Source organism: Zootoca vivipara, chromosome 2 (genome assembly GCF_965207765.1).
Source record: "Zootoca vivipara chromosome 2, rZooViv2.hap1.1, whole genome shotgun sequence".
In the NCBI taxonomy this organism is placed as follows: domain Eukaryota; kingdom Metazoa; phylum Chordata; class Lepidosauria; order Squamata; family Lacertidae; genus Zootoca; species Zootoca vivipara.
Window position 1 is genome coordinate 6000142 of NC_142584.1, and position 19320 is coordinate 6019461.

A 19320-nucleotide genomic window follows, 5' to 3' on the forward strand; every position below is an offset into this window, starting at 1 on the left:
GTTGAGCTCCCCTCATTCTTGCACCCTTTAAAATGGAAAAACCACACACCCACTTTTGACATAAAGATGGGTGAATAACCCAAAGTGGCTTCTATCTCAATCACATCTCCTGTCTCTGAGACTTGGACATGCCAGTGAAATTCCAGCACGGACTCCAGAGATGCTTGAGCTGTCTGAGAGCAGACATTCTGATGAAGTGCCCGGCTTCTGGAATAGTGAAGACTCTGTTGCTGTGGTGACTCTATCAACAATCGGGTCACACACTGGGAAGTAAAGGCAGTTGGGAGAAAAGAGTTTGAGCATAACAGCTTTCACTGAGCTTGTTCAGGTCAAGAACCACAGGAAGGGACAGTGGAAGGATGGCTGGTCTAGTGCTTCACGGAGGAAAGGAAAGGTGAAGCAATATGTCAGAAACTCCCTCCCGACTGTTGCAAGAAGTGACCGGTAAGGAATCCAATGGCAACTGGATGTGAAGATCTTCCCTGCCCCACCACCAGCCTTATGACATTGGTGGCAGTTTTAAATTATTTGTGTAGAGGTTTGGTTTGTTTGTTTGTTTTAATCCCCAAATGACTTGGGTCCAGATGTATGAAGGAGTAACTCAGGAAATCTGCCTGGCTCCCTTCCTACCAAGCTTATAAAAGGCTTGTGGAAGCCATCTTTTTAACAGAACTTTGGGGAGTCCTGCTTCTCTTGCTGCCTTGACTGGAGTTTAGCAAGATGTTTATGGTCTAATTTCATGGGGTTTTTTGTTATGATATTGATCTTACACTAGAGGCCACTGTAAGAACCTGCTACTGAGCTAGTCAAGAAGAGTCTAAATCAGGCGTCCCCAAACTGCGGCCCTCCAGATGTTTTGGCCTACAACTCCCATGATCCCTAGCTAACAGGACCAGTGGTTGGGGAAGATGGGAATTGTAGTCCAAAACATCTGGAGGGTTGAATTTTGGGGGTGCCTAGTCTAAATGAAGGGATGAAATATTAGTTGCATTGCAATCCAGCCTGTTTTCTTGAAGATGCATTGGTCTCAGCACCAGGGTTGGAGGGTGTGGGACACATGGATGGGATAGTTGATTTGCTCCATGAGCCCCCAACCCTCATTGGTAGGTAAGTTTGAATGTACTTTGCTTCAGGATCCCAGACAGGGCCAACCCAAGACATTTTGGTGCCTGGGCAAACCACAAAATGGCACCCCCTCATCACCAGAGAATAAAAGGTGAGTGAAGATCTACATCAGGGAGGGGGAAGAAAGATCTATGCTGGGATCTTGCCGCCCAAGGCAGACGCCTCACCTTGTCTCACGGGTGGGCCACCCCTGACCTGATCCCAGGGAGCATTTATCTCTTTCTAAGCACTCAGCCAGGTATTGAAACCAGACTCCAAGGGAGAGTGTGTTCCTTTCTCAACTGGCAACAGAAGCTTGGGTGTCCCTACTCTCATGCCTGTGACTTTTTCTTTGTATTAAATGTGGCACTGCAGATTTTAATCACTTTAATTGGTAGATTAATGAACTAAAAGCTTTCACTGATGGATTGGCCAGGTTGCAATTTTAATCAGTGAGGACTATTTTAAAGTATTTTTGAAGCTATTTAGGTTCTGACATGTTGAATAACAGAGAAAACAAAAGAAAAAAAATCCAGATGGCCTTTCCATGTAACAAAGGGTGAGGGCTTTTTGTCTATGAAATATAAAGTTCTCTCTTACTCCAATACAGGCAAAACTATTGATGTTGTGCAAACCTATTTAAATGTAATGGATCAATTAACCAATCCTTTTTTAAAAAATGCAGATAAGTAGTAAACTAAAAGTTCTTTAAGTGGTTTACAGTTCTCATTAAGGTAAACTTTCTGGGTCACATCTTGCAGAAATGCTATGACCCATGAATGAATGCTGAATCTCTGTGCAATCTGGGGTGCCCCATGGCTGACACTCTGCAGCAGCATCCTACAGTGAAGAATGGACGGTCACTGGGGCAGCCAACATCCAGAGAGTGCTTTAGAAAATGAGTTACTGGGGGTCAGTAGGCCAAAACAGGCACCCGTGTGAGATCAAATGTACATATGATGATGAAGGACTATGTGAGTGGATGGAGGAAGTTGATTTTTGCTTGCATTGTAACAAAAAGCTACCTAATTCACACTTCTCGAACCAATATGCAAACTAAACCACACCTTTTTTGAAATTTGCATCTCTTTGAATTTTGCAATGTCGTTCTCCAGCCAAATGGTACAAAAATACATAAATTTGGAGGGAGTGTGCATGAAAGTGCATATATTTCTTCTGGGCAGCAATCATACAAGAAATATGCAAAATAATTAAGCAAGTATTAGAAGTCACCCCAGAACTGGCCCTATTAAACATCTTCCAAGACAATAATGCCCACTCACAACACAAAGAGCTCATAACCCACCTACTTTCAGCAGCCAGAAGCATCATAGCCAAGACACTGGAGAGACCTGTCAGGAGTAAGCATGGGCCAATGGTACCAAACAGTATGGGAAACAGCCTTATTAGAAAAACTAACCAACAAACTGAAACTGACACGGGGACAAATAGAAGAAGACACCTTCACCCCGGTATGGCTCCCCTTTATCACATACACAGCCCAGCAAGACAACAACAAGAATCCACTGACAGAATCAATCTGGCTAGCCTGATTAAAAAAATACACACTCACACCCTGCTCACACACAAAAAGCAATTCTCACCACAGCCAACCAAGGAAAACCAACCACACCCTAAGCCACCCCAACCTCTCTCACCACCAAGGAAATACAACAAGTGAATAGTAAGAGAACCCATACAAGTAACGCTGACACAACACCCCCCCACACACACACACACTAAGTAGAATAATAGAAGCATAACCACCCACCCCCCCCCTTCCTCCCTTTCTTCTTCTTCTTCCTAATTGTTTAAACCAATTCATGAACCAATAACTTATACATTGGCCTCTAATAATGAAACATATGTTGTAGATATTGTTCCACATTTATGATGCTATTTTTGTGATATACAAATGACATGAGAAAACTTGATATAAACTTGTATAACATTATTCTTGTTTATAAAACCCAATAAATAATTAAAATTCAGACATGTTAGATCTGGAAGGCCAAGATTTAAAATTTGGCTGGCATGCATGCCTTTGGTATGAGTTTTATGAACCACATTATTAGGAAGAATTTGTACAGAGTCTGGGAGAAATATAAAAATCTGTTGGAATAGAAAACACCCTTATGGCTATCTCCCATTGAAGCAATTACAATCAAGAGAGTAAATTTGGACAGACAATGGGCAACTTACAGGGATTTGCTGGACTTTACAGGGGGACGGAGGACCCGGAGTGAAACCTAGGGAAGACTTAAGGACCGAGTCACAGATTAGTTACATCAATACTACCAGTTATATAAGCTAGATTTAAAAGGGGGGTGTTGAACCAAAGCTCACAATTTGAAAGAGAATCATTAGGTTGGCTAAGATGTATAAAGCAGAGCCTGATATATGTTGGAAATGCAAATAAATGGAGGGAACTTTTTTCATATGTGGTGGACATGTAAAAAAGTAAAAGAATATTGGGAAAGGATTTATAATCAAGCTGAAAAAAGTCTAAATTAACTTTTCCCAAAATACCAGAGTCCTTTCTATTGGGAATAATCCAGGCAGAAATACCCAAGTGTCAGAAAAGTTTATTTATGTATGCAACAACAGTGACGCGAGTAATGCTAGCCCCAAAATGGAAAGCGAGTGAAGTCCCAGGTAAAGAGGACTGGCAACTTAAGATGTTAGAATATGCAGAACTAGCAGATTTAACACAGAGAATAAGAGAACAAGAACATATTTATTGAATATATGGAAAATAATTGTACCCAGCTGAAAACATTGGCAGCATTAAGATAAATTCAACAATGGAATTTAATGTTTAAATGATGTAAAATGGAGAACTGACTTAAATGGTTAGAGTAAAATATGCAGGAATGGAAGATTTCTACATATCTTCCATTCCTGCATATTTTACTCTAACTATTTACCGTAAGTCATCGCATACAAACATGGACGTTTTACATTTATATATAGATAGATAGATATATTAAAGCTGCTTTTCTGGACAAATGTCCATCTAAAGCAGCTTATAATCGGGGGCAGGAGGAATAATACAAAATTTCAATCTTAAAACTACAATTCAGCAGCACTCCACATACAGAGACATGACCCATCTGCTCCTGCCAGGTCCTAACCACAATAATCTACTGGGGGGGATGCCTTGCCTCCACCCCTCACTCAGCAAATAATTATTCTTGCTCAGCCTGCCCTTGTTCCACCTCATTAACACATCAGGGGAGGGGGTAGTCGTTTTCTGAAAACCTAAAGATGGAACTTAATATGCCATGCTTCACACACACACACACACACACACACACACACACACACACACCAATGTTTCATCTACACTGCAACTCCTCCAAAAGCCTTTAGACCCACTGGACATATCAGCACATTTGCCAGGGGATACAGCCACAAAAGTTTGTAGTCACATCAGTAGGGATGCCATCCCCTTCACGTTTGGTACTCGGGACAAACATCCCACCTGCCCCATGGGCAAGCTGTACTGCATGTTCCCTGTCCTCATTTTGGACCCCCACCAGCCCCTCCTCCAATTCCCCAGATGCTGACATTCTATGGCCCACCTCCCTCTCTCAGGATTTCTGCTTGGTGCTGGTCTGGTCGAATGAGTATTAATAAACAGCTTTGGAATGAGTCATCTTCCTCCCCACTCCCACCGGGCAATTAACTCCAGATCTGCAGATAACGAGATCTACGGGGCTGTCATTGCCCAAGTACAAAAGGCTCTGCTGTGTTCGCTTCAAATAACACCCCCTAAGCCTCTGCGGCAGTATTAAAAATCCTGGGTTTTGAATTAGGCAGGCAAAAGTGATGGGCAGAAAAGGTGGAACAGGGACTGCAAGAGGCAGCCCATGTATTTTCTGAGAAAAGTGTCTGAACTTCCCAGAATTATTTCCCTCCTATCCTCATCTGACTTCCATTAGCAGATTCCTAGGGGGCCCAGCCATCACCCTCTCTGTTACTGTTTGGGGGGCCTCTGTACCATTGCAGCTCAGATAAAGCAAGGACTAAAGGCCAAGAAGCAATTGGCTAGTTCAATCCAGTATGGGAAATTCAGGCTCACTGCTGCTTTGGTGCTCCTTGACCCACAAGCACACAGCCAGCCCGCCAAGCTCCTTTCCCTATATGCTGCCCTCCGGCCAACAGCACAATGCTCTTCCCTGTTCCCCTAGGCTGCCTGCAGTTCCTCTTCTTCTCTCCTGCATCTTTCAGCTTGCAATCTCTTGCGGTCCTCTTTGTCATCGCTTATTCATTTAAGAGGTTTTTCCTAGTCAAACCTGGCCTTCACTGCTGGCTTTATGATGAAGTAAAGCGGAGCAGCTGAGTTCAGTTCAGTTCAATGTTAAGCAGCATTTTCAGGCAGCGGCTGCGGCAGAAGGAGGCCTTATATTTTCCTGCCTCTAATTGCTCTGCATGTGTGGCATTTTAACAGCAGAGCTCCAGGCGAGAGTACTAGGTCATTTTGACTTGTTTGCTTCTGGTCCTGAAATTTGTAAGGCAAATTACTGCTTTCTTCCCTTTCTTGCCCATCAGCTGGAAACTCTAAGACAGGCACCCCCAAACTTCGGCCCTCCAGATGTTTTGGACTACAATACCCATCATCCCTGACCACTGGTCCTGTTAGCTAGGGATCATGGGAGTTGTAGACCAAAACATCTGAAGGGCCACAGTTTGGGGATGCCTGCTCTAAGAGCACCCATTTGCCTGCACTAAGAAACATGCAGGCTTATTAGGCTGGTCCTGCATCTTTAATGATTGCTCTACCTACAGCTGTGCCACTCCAGCTGAAATCCTTTCTCCCTTTTCACAGCTTTTAAAGGTGCAGGAGCACCTTGGCTACCCTGAGGCACACATGTCACAAACGGACACACTCTGCCCTTTCTTACACAATCACAGTCCCGTGCCTTCATGCACACAGCAGCACTAGGCAACAGCATCTAGGGAATGGCCTTTGGTCTCTGGCTGGGAGGAGCTCTTCAAAACTTCAGGCATGGAGTCTGGGATTGAACAGGGGACCCTCTGCAGGCAAAGCTGGTGTTCTGCTGCGGTGCAACAGCAGTCCTCTCCTTGTTCACAGTCTGTTCTCATCTGCTTTCGAACATCGCAGTCCTGTGCCTGCCCTTTCTCTCTCTCTCTCTCTCTCTCTCTCTCTCTCTCTCTCTCTCTCTCTCTCTCTCTCTCTCTCACACACACACACACACACACACACACACACAGACACACACATCTCCCATCATTCCACCTTGGGCAAACAGATTAATGGAACAATATCATGCTGTCTGGAAAAAAGGATAATGTAATGAAAAAGGATTCACTGGTGCCATTACTAAAACAGCAATCTCTTCCAGGAGGCTCCCCTGCTGAGAAAATTAGTAGCTTCCTAATTAATTTGAAATTATATTGGTCATTAATATATCATTATATTTGCACTTGCTATGCTCCTGGCACCAGAATCAAGTCAGCAAACCGGCACCCAGCAGCACTGAGGACACGGACAAGGGATGGTTGGGCAATCCCGTGCTCTGGAAGGAGAGTCCCTTGCCCCTGTTGTCAAAAAATGTATGATTTGTTGTTAGAATGGTATACGAAAGATGAATTGACAAAAGATGTGATGATAAAATGGGCAAAAGATTTTGGGTATAATATTGAATACGATGCGTGGTTGAAATTGTGGAATCAAACATTGAAATTTACTGCATGTACTGCCCTGAAAGAGAATGTCTTGAAGATGATGTATAGATGGTATTTAACACCAGTAAAATTAGCTAAGATGTATAGGATGAGTAGTAAAACATGCTGGAAATGTAAAGAGAAGGATGGTGAATTTTATCATATGTGGTGGACATGCGAAAAAATTAAAAGATTTTGGGAAATGATATATAATGAGTTGAAAAAGATTTTTCAATACACTTTTCCCAAAAAAGGGAAAAAAAGGCTTTTTTATTGGGACATATAGGTCAGGATATTGCAAAAGGAGACCAAGTATTATTTATGTATGTGACAACTGCGGCTAGGACTTTGTTAGCCCAAAAATGGAAAATGCAGGAGTTACCGACGATTGAAGAGTGGCAGACGAAAATGATGGACTATGCGGAATTAGCAAGGCTGACTAGCAGGATCCGAAACCAGGGAGAGGCAAGGTTCCAAAAAGACTGGAGTAAATTTGTGGACTATATGGAAAGGAACTGTAGACGTTTACAGACATTTGCAGGACTGAAATCCTACGAAATGACTTTAAGTAGAGGGAGTAAAGGAACTGCGAGACAGGAGTGGATAAGAAAACCGAATGAGGGGAGGGAGGGAAGCCAAAGCTCGGCAGAGCACAGTGAATTTGAGATAATGGAATACATGTTAAAAGGAGAAAAAGTTGTGTATATTGTGTGTTGTTGTGTTTGTTGTTGAATGTTTTGTTATTGTCTAATGTGTTTATTTGAAAATTTAATAAATTGCTTTTTTATTTTTTTTAAAAAGGAGAGTCCCTTGCCCCACCAAGAACCCTCCTAGGTTTGATGCTGCTCATGCACAGTCTTGCCTCCTGGCCCAGGTGGGGCTGCTGGGCAACATCAGCCAAGAACACAGGAAGCTGCCTTTTACTGAGTCACAGGAAAATGGATGAAATGCAAGAGCTAGGACTATACAGCATTCCAGATTCTACAAGTCTAGGACTTTTGTGTTTTTTAAAGATACTGGCTGCTACAGGGCCATAGGGATGTGGGATCTGGTTCCACAGGTTCCTTCCTGCTTGTCAACCTCAGATTCATTATCCCCCCGCCTCCCCACCCCCCACCCCCCAATCACTACAATCAGGCTCAAAACCAGGAACCTAGCTCAGTTCCTTTCCTAGTGACATTGTAACATCTGGTTCAGTGCACACATCAAGGCTAGACTCTGGGGTTATGAAATAACATTTTAAAAAACCTATCCAAAATCACCACCATGATTCCAAAGTGGCCATCAAGAGGAGATGTTCGGCCAAAAGGCCTTTTTGTTATGAACCTCTGGAAGAAGCAGGCATATTTTATTTTTAAAACAGAAACATTTTTTTGAGAGTTGCAAAACTTCTCCACAGATGGAGAAATGGCATCACAGTTTCTAGTCAATCTTTTTATTGATTGATTGATTGATTGATTGATTGGGTCTCCTGGGAAGGCAGGGCAGGATATAAGTCTCATAAACAATCTTCATATATCAAAACTGCACACTCTCCAGCTCACCAGTCCCCTCCTTGGGTCCAACATTCCTTGGTGGCCTGATTTCACCCCCCACAACCTGCTAGGACCCTCTGCCAGATTGTCAAACTCCCCCTCCTCCCAGCTCCTCCCATTCTTCCTTTGGATCAGACCATCCCCTCCAAGACACCACCGCAAAACCCATGACAGGGAGCAGGGCAAGGCCACAGCAAGATTGGGGCCATTTGGATGCACAGGTGAAGTCCATCAGGTGCTCTTGGCCCTGTATTCCCACAGTCCCCACCTCACCACCCCCTGCCCTGCCCTGCCCTGCCCAAGTAAGTGTCAGAAACACAGCGGCCAGGAGGGCACCTTCACCTCACCATGAGGGCTATACTGACCACTGTGACCCAGTCCCCACTTCAAAACTTGCCTCTGCTATAAACTCAAGACAGGGTTAAACTTATTATGTACTCTCTCTCTCTTGCTTTCTCTCAAACCCTCATCAAACCACCCACTGGCGGAGGAAGAGGAGTGAGGAGGGAGTGCACCGCACTCCAGCAACACAATTCCAGCAGGGTGCCATCGGGGCTGGCCCCCCTCCCGCACTGGGCGCCCCACCCCCGCAGACAGCACACCACGCCCCCGGACGTGTGCTACACCCCTGCGGGCAGCATGCCTCACCCCCAGGACGCGTGCCAGCCCCAGCCCCGCCTGCTCCCTGGCCCCCGGTGGCGGAGCATGAAGCTCCGCCACTGAAACCACCTCCCTACCCTTTCAAGGTTGTTGGAAAGTTTGCCCAGATACCAAGTGTGCACAATGATCCACATAGCATTAAGTGGAAGAATGAGGAGGGGAGCAGCATATTGATGCTGTTGATCAGGATTTGTTGAGAAGAAGATTCAGCAGCTGGTTTCCTAAGCATGAAAGGCAGGCAGGCTGGAGCAAGAATGGTTTGATATCAGATAAGGTCTCTCCAGCCTGAGATAAGGCTGGGGGAAAGATGAAGAGGTACATGGATGGCCCCTTCTGACTTGCTGCTCCAACTTGCTGCTTTTTCGTAGGCTTCCCTATAACAGCAGCGCAGCACCATCTCCCCATCTTCTAAAGTAGGAGCTTTTTTGTGCAAATGAAGCTCTCCCTGGGGACAGAATACCGCCTCTCATTTGTCAGTGTTTCAATGGTCAAAGAAGGATTAAAATGCTTCTTTTATACCAACTGCTCACACTTGGAAGCCTTCTGTTTGGAGGCAAGACAGGAGCCTTCTCCTCTGCATTTTACATAATCAACTGTAGTTCTCTGGGCACCATTGTCTAAATAATATATCCCTTTTTGTATTACAGTTTTACTTGTTTTAATTCTTCTTCTTTTTAATTTTTGATGCTGTGCTATCTCTTTTTTAAGCAAGCTGTGAACTGCTGCAAGGATCTTGATCAAAAAGTAAGTTAAAAGTGTCCTTAAACAAAAATATTTAAAATACGTTTCTGAGGATTTGGGCTTAACTCTGTGCTTTCTCATCAGAAAATAGCTTCTGGTTCTGGTGTTTGCATTATGTATTATTGCTTTTGCTTCCACTCAAGCCAGAGGCTCCACCACCTACCTCGAGCCTCTGCTTCTCCATCTTGGAGTCATCTTAAACCCTGAAGTAGCCAAGGACTGAAAATCAGCCTCTGTAAATAAATGAAGAATGAAATCAAGGAAGCTTCCCAAAGAGGAAATGTGATATTAATGGGTGACTTCAACTACCCTTACTGTAAATGAATGCTGTAAATGAAAATTAATTATTATGCATTGCAATAGACTGAATATTACATTGAATAGAAAGTTCTTAAACCTGGATAGTTCTGTCAGTAAAGCATGAGACTCTCTTCTCAGGGTCTTGGGTCTGAGCCCCACATTGGGCAAAAATATTCCTTCATTGCAGGGGATTGGATTAGATCACCCTTCTGGTCCTTTTCAACTCTACAATTCTATGATCTGCTATTCTACTTGTGGAATATATTATAATTTTAAAAATGTAATTACTGAAACACTGTTCATGGGGGGAGGGAGTGATCTATGTTTATAGTTACTTTTGTAATACAGTGTTTTTTTTATTAAAAAAAAAAACCTCATGTAGACATATGTGTTCCAGTCATGACAAAGAGGTTAAATTTCTAGATACCCTAAAGGACTGTGCACTAGAACAGTTGGTTTTGGAAAGACCACATTTTTCCAGCAAAGCTAATCTGTAATAGGAAGCCCTTTATACAGTCATACCTTAGTTTTCAAACAGCCTAATTCTAAAACATTTTTGGCTCCCAAACGATCAAACCCCAGAAGTGACTGTTCCCGTTATCAAATGTTCTTTTGGACAGGGCTTCCGCAGCTTCCAATTGGCTGCAGGAGCTTCCTGCAGCCAATCAGAAGTTGCACTTTGGTTTTCGAATGCTTTGGAAGTCAAACGGACTTCCGGAACGGATTCTATTCAACTTCCAAGTTACGACTATATTTCTTCCTGTCCAGAAGGAACCAATGGACAGCCTGGGGTGGGTGAAGTCAATCCAGGCTGGGTTGAAGGTACTTCATAGAGAAGGCTGCCTTCTGCCATTGAACAGCTCATCCCACAGGGCAATGGATTCCAGCAACTGCCTAGGACCTCCTGTGCTATGGAGCTCGTTGAGTCTGCCCTCTGCTGATCATCAGCGAGGCCTTGGAGTCAGATTTAGGGCAACGAGACTGGTTCTGCTGCACAAAGTGCTGAGTCTAGAAGGTGCCACAGCCATTGAGTCTATGATGCAGTGAACTGAGCAAAATAGAAGGTGAGAGGCAGAGGGTGCTGAATTTTGGGCTTGCACAGGGCACCGCTGAGATCTGAAAGATCAAAGTCCACTCCTGGTGGCCTGCCTGAGCTGGGCCCAGCATTGTCCTTCCATGTGGAGCAGCCAACAAGGAAGCCAACACAACAAGGTCAACAGATTCAGTAGTGCCTCACTCTGCCTCCGAACCTCCCTTCACTGTATAAGGCCATTGCACCACAGAGACTTCCTTCCCTACTGATGAATAAGCTGCCACAAATAGGCCCTGATTAATCATGTTTGTACCTGACAGGGCTCTGAACCACACTGTTTGCCAACACCAAGCCAGAGAAGACTCCTCATTTGCCTTTGAGGTCTAATCAGGCAGAAAGATGAGGCTCAGAATGTGCTGCTAGGAGAAGCCAGGTGGCCGCCTCCAAGTCCCTAGCTGCCAGCTCACAGCGTACAACAAAGGACACCGGCTCTTCATCTGCAGGAGATAATTGCATGCTATTTTCTTCTAGCTGGTGGTTCCGGATCATTCATCCTCACCAATTAGGGAGGAAACAGAGAGGTGCTGTTGGACAGGGAGGCAGAGGCAGCAATTGCCCTTCAGGAAACTGAAGAGTCAGGCAGCAGGCTTCAGGAGGCATCAAAAGAAAGCCCATCTGCAGAGGTGTAGCAATCCCGGGTGGTACCCGGTGCTGAATTTCTTTTGTCTCCCCCCCCCCCCACGTGGCTCTGGCTCTGGTGAAAAGTGAAAAACATGAATTGGGGGATAAAACTAGAGCTTACAGAACAAAACCGACTTCGGATATGAAAACAGCATTGAAAGAACATATAAGAACAGTTGAAAAATCTCATGCAACAGGGGGGGGGAAGTTCCCCAGTGGGGGGCGCCGAGTGTAACCCCCCTCTAGGGTGGCACCCAGAGCAACCCGCCCCCATCGCCCCCCCTTGCTACACCACTGCCCATCTATACAGCATTGGGGAAATGCAGAGTGATCCTTATGTAGGAAATCACAGATTTAGAGGCTGGTGACTAGGGTGGTACATATTTGGCCCTTTTGCCCATGCAGGATGTATGTAGAGGTGTCCTCAGTGGGTATCCCTTGCTTAGAGAACTCCTCCTCACAGAAGGAGTCACCAGAACAAAAGCTCAATCAGTTCTGAAGCATTTTTATGTTGGAGGCTGCAGTGAAGCTCATATAGGGTTAGATGAGGCATGGGGTTATTTATTTATTCATTCATTCATTCATTCATTCCCCAGCCACTCTGGATGGCTCCCAATACAATATTAAAAACACAATAAAACATTAAACATTACAAACTTCCCTAAACAGGGCTGCCTTCAGGTGTCTTTTAAAAATAGGATAGCTGCTTATTTTCTTGACATCTGATGGGAGGGCGTTCCACAGGGTGGGCGCCACCACCGAGAAGGCCCTCTGCCTGGTTCCCTGTAACCTCGCAGTGAGGGAACCTCCAAAAGGCCCTCGGAGCTGGACCTCAGTGTCCGGGCAGAACGATGGGGGTGGAGATGTTCCTCCAGGTACCCTCCAGATGTTGCTAGGTTCCAGCTCCAGTCAGCCTCAGCCAGCGGTGTCACTAGCCTTCTGGCTGCCCAGGGCGGCAAACCTGAAGGCACCCCGTCGGGGGCGGGGCATCCGTCACACGCATGCGTCATGACGCACAACACATGCATGCACAGGAGGCCTCTGACACGGTGACGCGGCAAACCCCACGAGCAACCTGGTTTTTATTTGGAGGTTTTGTGTTGCATGATAGAATAGCAGGTGGTGAGCCAGAGGGTTTAGTGGGGATGGGGATGGGGTTGGGGACAGTTTGCCTATTTCTGTGTGTACCTGGTAAGTGTTGTGGGACTTTTCCTTAGTTTGCTTGGGAGGAATGGTATAGGACTAGCTGGCCCTGCCACGCGTTGCTGTGGCTCAGTCTGTTAAATGGAGCCTCAGAGTCCCCCTTCAGACCCCCCTCACCTTCAGAGTCCCCCTGTTTTATGCGTGTTATGTTTACACAGGCGCATTCCTGTGACTCCCCCCATCCTGTCCTGGTCCATAACCTATCCCACCCCCTCCCCCCAGCCCCCCCAGGCAAGCCCCACCGCCACTCGGCCTAGTCTGTAAAGCTGAGCCAAGATATACATGTAGTGGAGAGTGAAGCTTTCCTAGGTGCAGTACCAGTGTAGCCGTCGCTAGAGGACGCTGTTGTGGAATCTCTCCTGTGCTCCCAGCATGCACTTTCTTATCATTTGTGAGTTCTGAAACACGGGGTTTGGGGTTTTTTACCTGGCGTAGGTGACACATCTGTCTTTGAAAACGGTATGGGGTCACTCGAGTAGTCACACTTGACTTTGTGTCCAAATTTCAATGCTATCGGTCAAGCAGTTTTGTTGAACATTGGAGATGAAGGAACATATAACATATCCACTTTACATTTATATATATATAGATTATGTAGTGTACTTGGTTGGCAATGTAATATGCTTCTGTGTTGTGGATTCCCCATTTTCCCTCTGAGGAGGGGAGGTACAGATATTTGAGGCTTATTCTTGGTTTATTGTGTGAGAAAATAAATAAGTATACTGTAGTTTTCTGGCATTTTTGGAGTTGGGTTGGGGGAATCCAGATTGGGAGGGTTTGGAATAGGTAGGTTAGTTTGGGAGGGTGATCATTCTGATCATGGATGTGAGGGGCAAGGGGTATCGCGAAGCCCCTCCCCTCCTGAGTTCCAGCCCAGCCCAGAGCACGACTGAGAGCAGGGAAAGCTCCAGCTCAAGTGGGGAAACAGGAAGTGGGGTCCAAGGCTCTGGCAGGGTAGAAGAGCCAGCGTCCCAGGTGGGACAGGAAGGAGGAAAAAAGGGGGGCAGACCCATCCCCCCAACTCCGGAACTTCGCAGAAAGCGTCGGGGGAAGAGGATAGGGCTCCCCAAGTTGTTATGCTGGCGCAAGACGCGCCAAACGCCATTCAGAGGTTCTGATTAAAGCTGAAAAGATGTGTCTCTGTAAATAGCTCTACCTTTAGCACTGTAAATACGCAGCACCAATAAAAAGATAAAATGCAGAGCGTGTAGAGTCGTTACTCTGAAGTAGTCCCATCCGGCCACTGTGACAATGGCTATCTTGTCTGAGAGAGTGAAGTTGGTGTTGTTCCATCTCTTTAAAGGTAAAGGTAAAGGGACCCCTGACTGTTAGGTCCAGTCGCGGACGACTCTGGGGTTGCGTGCTCATCTCGCTTTATAGGCCGAGGGAGCCGGCATACAGCTTCCAGGTCATGTGGCCAGCATGACAAAGCTGCTTCTGGCGAACCAGAGCAGCACACGGAAACGCTGTTTACCTTCCTGCTGTATCTACTTGCATTTTGACATGCTTTCGAACTTCTAGGTTGGCAGGAGCTGGGACCGAGCAACGGGAGCTCACCCCGTTGCGGGGATTCGAACCGCCGACCTAATCAGCAAGCCCTAGGCTCTGTGGTTTAACCCACAGCGCCACCCACGTCCATCTCTTTAGGTCTTTGTTAATTTGCCGTCACAAGGGGTTGTAGTTGTGGAGGTATAATGTATTGAGGTTTCTGGTTATTTGTACCCCTACGTATCTGAACTTTGTGAGGCAAAGTTTTATCTTGGTGACTTTAGCTAGTTCTTTTGGGATGTGGGGAGGGGTTTTGAAGTACATAGCTTCCGACTTTGCAAAATTTACCTGTATGCCCAACACCATTGCAAATGTGTTGAGTTCTCTGATTAGGGAGGTTGCTGTGTTTATGGGGTCTGGTGTTATGTCCTGAACGGTCCTGCTTGGCTTGTGAACTTCCAATGAAATTGGGCAAGTTGCTGCGGGAAGCACAATGTCCAGCTAGAACGACCCTGTTCAAGGAAACTTTTATACCATCGTGTTGTAGAAGACCTTGACCACTTGCTAACCTGAAGGAGTATTGGGGAGTTAACTGTGGAGGTGCTGATCAATGTGAAGAGCTTAGAAGAAGAGGTAGGCAGTAACCAATTTGGAAGAGGACATCCCTACCTTAGTGGTGCAGCAACACAACAGCAAGCATATTTGCAAAGCCTAAGCAGGCTCCGGTATGGTTTCAAATGGGATGGGGGACTGCGTGTTGAAATTCCTGCATTTCAAGAGGTTGGACTAGATGGCCCTCGGGTTCCCTTCCAACTCTACAATTCCATGATTCTATGGTTCTATGCTCACTCCACTGCACAGGTTCATGCATGGACACCCTCCACCCCAACCATCCCATCTGCATCATTCTTCTGCTCCTGGATCTTGACTGAGATTTCCCTGGGTTTGTACCATCTGCTCCCACTTTGTTCCCAAACCTGCTTTCTTGATATTTAAAAGAAAGCATTTCTCTTAACTCTGTTCTGCTGTGGTTGTATGTTCTGTATTAATGACCATAATCAAGCAAAAGGCTGATGGAGGGGAGAGAGAGAAAAAAATAAAGGAAAGGGACTACCTACATACAATCTATGGCGAGAAGCTGTGGGAAGAAATGATATATTTTCTGGAGAAGATTGATGAGATTCAGTCTGATATGTTGTAAAACGATTTCTTTTGTAGATGAGGCCAACTATCAAGCCACTTGACACCTGACTGTTGCGGTAATGGTTTGAACAGTCCACTTAGCAGGTAAGTGCCTGGGAGACAAGATGCAGAAGATTCACAGATACGGTTTTCCCCTGAAGCAAAAGGCACAGCAATAATGGACTGTGACCAAAATGGATTAGCCTTGAGAGCAGACAGGGCATCATTGAGATGGGATCTGGGAATGAGGGGGCAAAACCTAGAGGTGGTAGATGGCCTCCAGCAACATGTGTGGAATCACATGTTTAAAAATGTTATCTTACATAATAAATACACCCTGCAAACAGTAAAGCCATACCTGCCAAGTTGCTGTCAGCGAAATAAGGGACCGGGCCAGAAATAGCAGACCGGAAGTAGCGCTGTCGCCATTTTGGAACTGGGCGGAGCATGCTCAGAAGTGACTTTTGATGCTGCTTTGCCCAGTTCCAAAATGGCCACCGTGCCAGAAGTCGTACTGCAGCCATTTTGGAACTGGGCAGAGCAGCATCAAAAGTCGCTTCTGAGCATGCTCCGCCCAGTTCCAAAATGGCCGCCGCGCCAGAATAAACCGGAAAAAACAAAAAAAATCCGTTTTTTCAGCTAGGAACATCTGGGAAAACGGGGATTTCCCGGGGAAAACGGGAGACTTGGCAGCTATGAGTAAAGCATGTTACAGGTTGGATCAGGAGCTTTCTCTTTGGTATGCTATTTGCACAGGGGTGATGGGGGCTGTTCTTGGGAGAGCATGCAAAAAGGGCCAGCCCTGAAATTTCTCTCTTTATTCCACAAAATGTATATACTGTTTGACTGTAGGGGAAAACCTCAAGGTGGCCTTTGTAGTCTACTCTACTACGCCAGGATTCTCTCTTATTCTGCTGCATGCAGACAAGGCTGTGTTGAGATGGTGGGCACCCTCTCAATAAATGGCAGGCTACATGTAGATAAGTGGTGCCACTGCTGGGTGCTGTTCGGTTGGCACTCACCTGTGTGACAGGGCCTTCTTGGCAAACCTTTATTGCGTTAGCATACAGCCATAGCAAAATAAACAATACAAAATGCCAGAGACAAGCAACAAAGCATAATTCAAGGCAATATTGCTGGTATAATAACATTTAAATTACCCTAAGACAATAAAACAAGATCATGGCCACTGGTCCCATCACCTCCTGGCAAATAGAAGGGGAAGAAATGGAGGCAGTGAGAGGTTTTACTTTCTTGGGCTCCTTGATCACTGCAGATGGTGACAGCAGTCACGAAATTAAAAGACGCCTGCTTCTTGGGAGAAAAGCAATGACAAACCTAGACAGCATCTTAAAAAGCAGAGACATCACCTTGCCTACAAAGGTCCGTATAGTTAAAGCTATGGTTTTCCCAGTAGTGATGTATGGAAGTGAGAGCTGGACCATAAAGAAGGCTGATTGCTGAAGAATTGATGCTTTTGAATTATGGTGCTGGAGGAGACTCTTGAGAGTCCCATGGACTGCAAGAAGATCAAACCTATCCATTCTGAAGGAAATCAGCCCTGAGTGCTCACTGGAAGGACAGATCGTGAAGCTGAGGCTCCAATACTTTGGCCACATCATGAGAAGAGAAGACTCCCTGGAAAAGACCCTGGTGTTGGGAAAGATTGAGAGCACGAGGAGAAAGGGACGACAGAGGACGAGATGGTTGGACAGTGTTCTCGAAGCTACGAACATGAGTTTGACCAAACTGCGGGAGGCAGTGCAAGACAGGAGTGCCTGGCGTGCTATGGTCCATGGGGTCACGAAGAGTCAGACACGACTAAACGACTAAACAACAACAACAACCACAAATGTAAAGCATAAAATAGCCCAAAATAGGCTCGGCACATTCAGTTAAAAATGAAATAGAGAGAATTAAAACAGGTCCAGGTCTAGGACACACTACCCTGTCAGGGTAGCCCTGAGTTTCAGAGCCTGCACTATGAAGATTGCCACCCCACGTGAAATTAGGGGATTTGCGTCCACAAGAAGCAATTTCAAACAGTCTTCCTTAGATGTAATGGTGGACGGGATCGAGAGGAGGAGCTTAGATCTTATTGGCTCATAAATGGGGCAGTAGAAAAAGAAATGTAGAAAGTCCTCTATTTCATTCATTGTGCATGGGCATAGGTGCAGAGTAATAGGGGTCTTAGAGTAAATCCCCTGCAGGAAGGCCGTGGGTATAGAATGGAAACGGGCCATAGTAAACGCTCTTCTCAAATTGGGCTCCGTCAGGTCTGTCAAGTAGTTGGCAAGTGACCTTACCACTTTCACTTTAGGAAACCACATAGAAACCGCTGTGGTGGGCCGTGCCCGGTCCATGACCTCGTCCCTTGTAAGAATCCAGGGCCTTCTTGGCAGTGGCTTCCCATTTGCAACATGACCGTCCCCTTGTGGAGGTACTTCTCTCTCCTTCTTTATGAACAGTAAGGAGCTAGCTAAAACCATTCCTGTTCACCCAGACATTTGATGGCAGAAAGAAACTGTTTAAATTTTTAGCGGTGAGGGTGTATGATTGTTTTCAAAATTGTTCTTAAGTGTTTGAATGCTTTTAATATTTTTTATGTTTTTTATGTTTTTTTAAAAAAATATTTTAAATTCTATTGTTTTACTGCTTGGTTGATTGGAGGAAGAGTAGACAGAAATTTAGCCAACTAAGGAAAAGGAAAAGATCAGAGATCCAAAGCAATTATTAACATTAAAAGTTTATTTAAAAAAAATACCTCAAATGTACTGAAATATTCCCCAACTCTCTTTTCCCCCCTCTGAAAGTTTCTTCTGGCATTTTTTAGTAGGCCAACTGGATCCTGCAATTGAGCCTACAATTTGATCCTAATAAGATGGTCTTAATTTTGCAGATTTCATGATGGCAAAAGCTCCAAATACTATGAATCAAATACCCTCCATATCATTTTAAAGCAAAGACATCACTTTGTGCTTTTTTGTGCTGTGAGGGTACTTTTGAGCATGGATTTAGCTGGTGTTAAAGAGTGACATTTTAATTGGTGGTGTTAGCAACTTGGAACATTGTTTAAATTTAATTGCTCGCTCCACTACTCAGGGGTCGCTTAGTTCAGGCAGTTATGATGAAATGCAAGATAAGGCAGTAATTTGATTTGGTCTCCTTTACAGTGGATGTGGCACAAGTCTTAGTCTTGCCGGCTTTGATTAAGTTAGCACCAAAACCTAAACACTGAAACCGAAAACTAAAATTGCATATGTAAGACTAAAGGGAACAGTTTGCTGCTTGTATCTGTGTTTGTGTATGCCAGTCCAAGGCTAAACCCATTTTCATCCAGGGTGCTGTGCTTTTGAAGGGCATCGTGGGACTGGCTGGCTGGTAGTTTATTTTAGACTTTTACTCAGCTTCCTTAAACAGGAATTGAGGAACTACTTTTCTCCTGAGGGCTAGATCTGAATATGGTCAACATTTTGGGGGCCCTATTCCAATGATTGGTGGAGCCAGAAGCAGAAATGAGAGGGGCAAATGGGGCCTGCACAAAATTGCTGTGCTATTATGGGTACAAAACAGCAGTGGCATGGGAATTAATAGTAATTCTCTCTCTCTCTCTCTCTCTCTCTCTCTCACACACACACACACACATCCAAGCCACATTCCCTCCTTCACAGTGCAGGTCGTCTGATCCACAACCAGTCACAC

General features: G+C 45.3%; 1 long non-coding RNA gene across 1 annotated transcript; it reads left to right on the forward strand.

The window, feature by feature from the left end:
- The first annotated feature begins 292 nt into the window (after positions 1-292).
- Positions 293-18451, forward strand: LOC148686701 (uncharacterized). Its single transcript, XR_015948577.1, has 4 exons — positions 293-444; positions 9699-9734; positions 15655-15723; positions 16895-18451. It is a non-coding gene; the product is annotated as an uncharacterized LOC148686701 (long non-coding RNA).
- Positions 18452-19320: the final 869 nt, after the last annotated feature.